Raw genomic sequence first — 6,000 nt, 5'->3', positions numbered from 1 at the left:
ATCAAACGCTGATCTAAGTTTAAGAAGAATACCCAAGAAAGGAAAACTACTTGGCCTTCCTGAGAATTGAAGGTAAACACTTTGAAAGTTTTCTGATCAGTGGGAAGTGGACAAATAATCCCTAAAGGGGAAGAACTTGGAGAGTGAAAATGGGATCACCTGGGAAAGAAGAGAGTGGTGGAAGGTGTGACTGAATGGACAGCACAGTTTGAGGATTATGATAAATAGGTCTAACTTATACCTAAGTTTAACAGCAAGCAAAGCATTAAAGAGTTCCAGGCCTGATTTCTCAGGAAAAGGGAACTCTAGCAAGTGCCATGGCAACAAAGCAAAATCGTGCATGAAGCAAGGCAAGAAACACCAACACCCTTGATTGGTACAGTATTCCTTGGGGATCTAGGAAATTAAGCATCTAATTTACAACATGACTCCAGCTTTGGGAGATTGAGCATCTAGTTTGCAAGGTAATCTCCAGGTTTTGTTGTATAGTAAACCTCCAATAAGGAAGATTAGGTGTAAGGTTTTTCAAGAAACCTAGAGTAGGGAAGGTGTTCAAGAAAACTCCAATAAAGAAGGTTGAGTGCACCAGAAATCTTAGGCCTAGAAACCTGCCAAAAATAGAAATAGAACAGAGAGCAAGGCAACAAAGACAGAGTTAAGAAGGCTCCTTTGGTCATTTCCCTATTAGTCCCTTGGGAAAAAGTGTTAAATACAGCATGCTAATGTAAAGTTGAGTTCTTATCGTTGTCTTTCTTAATATTTTGTTCTTAGTAGATCTTGTGTTTCTTGTTGGCCTTAGTCTGTGTTTCACCACATTTTTTAGACTAGAGCACTTTTTATATCAACTTATATTAAAGCCACATTATATTACACAGAGAGGTTAACTTGTTCTTCTTAAACCGTCTTTTATTAAGTCTTTAAGCAGACATTGGGGGACAGTAGTCTTACTATGGGACGAACTATATCTCTAGAGACTGAGATGCAAGAACAGTGGATGCATGGAACAGACAGACAAAAGGACCTCACATGTCTTGCGAGATCGAATGAATGTTCTTGTCAGGCCCAGACCATCTGACAAAGAATAGTCCCCAAAAACCAAATTCAGGCAAACCAAACAAGTTAACTCACCAAAGGACAAGTGAAAGGAATTAACTCACCAAAGGTCTGGCAAGGAAAAATAGGGGTGAAGAAAAATCACCAACAGGCACAAAACAAAGAACAAAGTCACAGAAGATAAGAGTTTATACAGCAGACTGGTAACAGTTCCTGAAAAATCCAAAACTCTTTTCTGACATTTCAGCCTTAGAGAGGCTGTTGGAGGTAGGGGGAGGAGGGTGTGACTACAAGCTATCCACTTCCACCTAGTCCAGATAGATGGATTTCATGATAAGCAAATTTTTTTTTTTTTGCCAGGAGGAGCCATTTTTCCAAGTGTTTCCTTCTCCAGGATACATCTCTTTTCTATGATGTCCATTCTCAGCTTTTAGAGCACACCAATTGGGGACAGCAGGCAAGGTCATATGTAGAAAGAAGCTCTTGTTATTTTGTTTCCCCTGGTGTAAAAACTACACCTGATTAAGGAGTACAAGGTTTAAAACAACGGAGATAGTGCTATCTTTCTAAATACCCTGTTTCTAAACAAAAAAAAAAGGTTATGGTGTCTTGTGTGTTCAGGGCAGTGTCCTTGGCCAGGCCTGGAATAGATACTGCTTGGGTTGGAGACAAGGACAAATTGTAGGCTATGGTCTCTTGGGGGTCAGGACTTGGAAAGACTCAGAATGGAATGCTCTGCCTAGGGTAAGTGGGCTTTCAGCTAAGCCAAGGTTGGAGTGGCCTGCTTGCAGATGGGCACATGAGTGCCCACCTGGTGTTTTGCTTGACCTGGGGAAATATGGCAGGAGTCAATCCTTCAGTTGCATCTTGACACCTTAGTAGGTAATAGGGAACTTTCACTTCGAAGAACTATAGATTGGGCATAGGCCATTCTGAAACCTTTAGGTATATCACGGATTGTTAGGCTCTGGGAAGTCTCTACTCCTGTTTATTACCCCTAGATAAGCTCACCTTATCTTTCCTAGTCTATCCTCCCTCTGTTAAATTAAGGGTTAAATTGGAGAGATTGCATAATAATTACTTTACACAGACTTGTGAATTGTTTGCCCTGAACCAGACTTTAAAGATATTAAAAGAAAAAAGGGAACAATGTATATGGACTATAAATATGCATTCAATGTGATATATATCTTTGGGAAATGTGGGCTGAGAGATTAATTTAAACAGTGCTTATTCTCCTGATGAAATTATGATAGTTCATGTTTCAGCTTATCAATGAGAGGAGTCTGTTAAAATATTGGTAAATCAACCTTGGATTGTGCAAGAAATCTCCAGTGGGTTTGTGGTAAGTGGAACAGATTTTCACAAGAGATTGAGTGCAGAGAAACAGGGTAATATTTGCCTGAAGATGCCAACGCATGCCACATGGCTAGCTCTTGCCTTTATCTCTCAGATAGAAGCTCCACTACAGAACATAGGCCAGAGCCATTGGGAGACACAGGTATGTGTGATATTATCAGAACATATGTGTGCCAAGGGATTTTAGGCCTTAAAGGATCATCTCAGGGAAGGAAAACCCAGGATTCAAATTGATGGTCTTCCTTATCTGTACTGGTCTTTTGGTCTCTCTCAATTCCTCTAAAAACATGTGTTCAGTATTTCCTCAGCCTTTTCATCCCTCAAGGCAACAAGGACTGCTGACTCCACATCTTGAGTTTCCAAATACTAATGTAAGCCTAAAGATTGCATCCTGATCAAGAGTTAAAAGAAGATGAAATTCCAGCTGATCTAGTGCTATTCACTGATAAGACACTTCATACCACAGAAAAGGATGGATTTGCTACACTTGGGTCACCAGAGCTCCTGAGGGAAGACAGTAGTCTGTGTCTTCTAGATCTGGAGGTAAGAAATTACTTTTAAAAGCCTGAAATGGGGATTTGACACCTGGTTAAAAAGCTACTTGCTCTCTGTGATGACAGAGAGACAGAGGAATTTAAAACAGCATTCTCTTCAAGACAGAGCCCGAGAAAGAGAGTATCTGCCCTGCTATGGTTAAGACTGATGTGGAATGTTCAACTGGAAATAGACATTAAAATTTTTATATGGGAATTGGTTCATGAGAAACAGAGAAGCCAGACTTTGAGAGCTCAAATTGAGAATCTTTATTAGAAAGCAGGTGATTGCAGAAGGACTTATGTCTCAAAGACCTGCAGACTATAATGTAGCTTGCACAAAGCTTGTAAAGACAAAATAATCACATGTTTGGGGTAAAGACCCAAGCCCAACAAAAACAAACCATCTAGGGGAGCAATCAGGTCGAGTATTCTATGTAGCAGAGCTCTCTAGGGACCCAGCAGCATGACACCAATATTCCCAGAATGGCCTGTTTTCCCTCTAGGCTTTTCAGAGCTGGGTAAAAAGCCTCCAAGACCCATCCAGACTCCATGATTACGGTGAGGACAAAACAATGTTACTTTGACCTAATATCCCTATTTCATTATAAAACAAGGGTAAATACAGAAGTTTAGGAAAACAACATGTGGCTACCCTGGCTCCATAACTACCAGCAGACTGCAGAATCCAAACACAGAATACTCCCACAACGCCATACACAGAAGAGACCAGAGGTGAGGCCCCACAACACCCATACCCAGAGAGCTCCCCTGTCACAATGGCTCAGCCCACAACTAACACAGAAGAGCTGCAGGAGCAGCTCCATGTCTGTCCAGGATATGGGAGCCAACCTGAGAGTTCCGCGCAAAGACACAGAGGTCTGCCACAGCACTGCTGGTCACCCTCACAACCAGTTCTCTGCTGGGGTGAAGCCCTCCCGTCCCACAGGAGATCAGATCGTCCCACGGATCGTGACACGGACCCCTCTCCCTCCAACCCATGAAGGAACATTACACTTGAAGATGTCAAAGAAGTCCGAGCCCTTCCTCACTGCCCACATCCCACATGTTGGATTCCAGCAGGAGGTCATAGGGACTCATACGTGCTGGGCGCCAGGACTCGGTGTCCTCAACAGTCCTGGCTATCAGGGGATAACAATGCTGGTCTGAAAACAAACGTCCCCGCACCCACAGAGCCTCTCCCTTCAGGAACCATGAAATGCTTCTGCATGGCAGCTGCAGGAGAAGCATTTCATCGGCTGCAGTCGTTAAGTGAACATGAGTGCCAGTTACAGGAGAAGCAACCCCCTATCGTGAGCACCTGCTGGCGCTTGTAGAGCACTCCCCCATCAGGAGCTCAAACTCATGCGTGCACAGGCCCCTACCAGAAGCCCAGGAATCGCTGTAGCTGCTAGCAAATAGTTTCCCTCTAGGGTGCCTGCCTCGCCACAAACCTCATGCCTGTCTCTCAGAGTCTTGAATCTACTGTTTCCATAATTGTGCAGCAGACATTTCCAATGGAACAATTTCTGGTAGATCTCATCCTCAGATACATCAAGCATGCACATGTGCCCACCAGCCATAGGAGGCCAAGCATAGACCACTTGTGGGGACAGACCCAACCCAGGGCCAAGGCACAAACAAATCCTGTGCCCATGTGGGTAGCCCAACCCTCCTGAAGCCCCGATTCTAACCTTGCCATCCCCCACTGCAGACGGGAACAAGCTCCTCTCAGCCAGCTGGAGACAGCGCATGCACATGTGCTTGTTGGCATGGGCTGGCCTACCCAGTGTCAACTAGCCCGGGGCAAGTGAGGGCTGTCACATCATTCTGGTGTGAGCAGGCCAAGCTCAGGTCACGACCCCCACAATCCCAGGACCCAAATGTGTAAATTACAATGAAAGAAGACATGATTCATGGACTATCAGGAAAACAAACCAAATCCCAAATCTAACAACAACCCAGGGAAGGACCCCAGTGAAAGTGAAGAAGAGATGGAAGACAAAAGAACCATTAAAGAAATGATGATGGAATTGGCCAAAGAAATAAAGGGGGAAATGTGAAAGTATCAATAGGAGAAAGAAGACATGAATATTTACCTGGTAGGGGAGATACCATGATCACGAAGGTGGTTTTCCCAGGGTGAGGATTATCCATTGCACTCCAGATGTGCTGAGCCTTGTGTTTTCCCCAAATGTGGGAAACTCAATTGCATAATTTGCAGTAGTGGGGAATGACATTCATGCTCTCCCCTGGTAAAAAATTTAAAAAAAGAAAAAGAAAGAACACATGACAAAGGAATTCCAAGATTTCTTAAGCCAGGCACCAACAGATCTTGCCTGTAATCCTAGCTACTCAAGTGGCTGAGATCTGAGGATCATGGTTCAAAGCCAGCCCGGGCAGGAAGTCCTTGAAATTTTATCTCCAATAAACCACCAGAAAACCGGAAGTGGTGCTGTAGCTCAAGTAGTAGAGCACTCGCCATGAGCTGAACAGCTGAGAGAAAGCACTCAGGCCCAGAGTTCAAGCCTCACGACCCACAAAGAAAATAAAAAAACACAGTAAACCCTTCATTAACAGATGAAATTAATACTTGGAGAACTGATATTAATAGCATAAAGGGCTCCTTTTCCACAATGCAAACACCAGTGGAAGTCATAGTTAACCGAATAAGTGAAATGGAAAATAGCATATCAGGAGTCAAGAATAAATCAGAAGAACTGGAACAGAAAGTCAAAGGCAGACGTTATGTCGAAAAACGAACTTTTTACAACTTTGGCGTGGGATGGGGGGATGGAGAGGAATAGGGATAGAAGGGGAAACAAAGGAGGAGGCAACAATGCTTGATAAGAAATGTACTCACTATCTTGCCCATGTAATTTTAACCCCTCTGTATGGTATTTTCACAATTAAAAAAAAAAAAAAAACACTTAGAACATTCCAAAGGGAAATCCAAGATTTGGCCAAAGCAGCCAAGAAATTAAATCTATGCATAATTAGAATCAACGAGGGAGCATAATTTAATAGAGGCATGGAAAACCTATTTGGTATAATA

The 6,000-nt window shown here is 43.2% G+C and overlaps 1 non-coding gene across 1 annotated transcript; it reads left to right on the top strand.

Moving 5' to 3' along the window:
* The first annotated feature begins 5,036 nt into the window (after window positions 1–5,036).
* Window positions 5,037–5,199, top strand: LOC122095173. The gene has a single exon (XR_006145058.1). It is a non-coding gene; the product is annotated as a U1 spliceosomal RNA (small nuclear RNA).
* The last annotated feature ends 801 nt before the right edge of the window (window positions 5,200–6,000 follow it).

This window comes from Dipodomys spectabilis, unplaced genomic scaffold, assembly GCF_019054845.1.
Source record: "Dipodomys spectabilis isolate Male_0828 unplaced genomic scaffold, ASM1905484v1 ptg000339l, whole genome shotgun sequence".
In the NCBI taxonomy this organism is placed as follows: Eukaryota; Metazoa; Chordata; class Mammalia; order Rodentia; family Heteromyidae; genus Dipodomys; species Dipodomys spectabilis.
Note: the sequence above shows the minus strand (reverse complement) of the source record. Positions and strands in the feature narration are given on the sequence as shown.